Below are 1,237 nucleotides of genomic sequence, written 5' to 3' on the forward strand. Positions count from 1 at the left end.
TCCCTAAAGAAAGTTAAAACAAGCAGGGAGTCAGTGGGGAAAAGCTATGCTTTCTGGTCGTTTTTGCTGGTTCTGTCTTTTTGCTGCACACAAAATTTATAGCCTGCAGGTTCTTGAGCGGACACCTTCCCTGTTAATCGCATTCACCGGTGATATGATATAGCCGTAAAAATAACGTTCAACTGACACTGGCTTGGTTTTGTATTTCTTACCCAAGTAATGCACGCAATGCAAAAATCACATTTCCTTATATGCTTCCAAGGGCCCCTAGTGTATCTGTGCACACACATCCACACATGCACGCACACAACCGTACGTAGGGGCCATCTGTCACAATCAGTTTCTTAAATTTAAAAACGTTATTAACTCAGAGACAGGAAGGAGCCTCAAGAGCAAAGGGAAAAAATTGCTAAGATAATGACTTTACTCTAAATAACCTGACAATCTCTCCTTCTTTGGCATTTTTTAACCATTTAGAAAGACAGAACGTGACGAAGCAACTTGCATGACCGGTGTCACTGGTTTAGAGTTTCTTCAAGCAGCTGAATTTATACTGCTGTAGGGTAGAATAACTTTATTTTTTTATGCTTAACTTGTAACTATGGAAAATCCTTTATAAGCATACTTCCTCCTAACACACAGTATCTATCCAATCTATCCTGAAGCATGAACACTGACCCATATTCTTCCTTTCAAAAATGGCAACACTCCAAGAAATTTTCCACTCCTATGGCTTTGGGGTTTGGTTTGGTCTGGTCTTGTGTTTAGGAGCTCGTTTCTCCTAACTTACTACCAAACTATTACAGATTCTCAGAGAGGAGATGCTCATGAACAAGATGCACTGTCAGGAACCATTTGCCTGTTTGCAGAATTTCTTATGAACATGGTTGCAAAAAGGTAACATTGTCAGGGCAAGACACTTGTCTTGCTGCAATGTAATAATCCAATAACAAACTTTACAACGGTACGTGTGTAGATTCCTCATAGAGCTCCAGTAGAGTTAAAGGGCCCATTCAAAGACAAGGAAAGCGCGGAAAATGAGAGTGAAGAAAGAAAATGAGAAAAAAATTTGTTTATCCAGCATGTGAGCAAGTCACAGCAGGACTGCACAAACACACCAGATGACACAGTCAGCAGGGAACGAAATACCCAGCACATAGTCCTAGGTGAGCCAAGATTATCCATTAATCTAAAACTGCATAAAATGGAAAATATGATCATAATCCCTAGTCAAAAG

Source organism: Chlamydotis macqueenii, chromosome 3, assembly GCF_036417535.1.
Source record: "Chlamydotis macqueenii isolate bChlMac1 chromosome 3, bChlMac1.mat, whole genome shotgun sequence".
NCBI classification, from domain to species: domain Eukaryota; kingdom Metazoa; phylum Chordata; class Aves; order Otidiformes; family Otididae; genus Chlamydotis; species Chlamydotis macqueenii.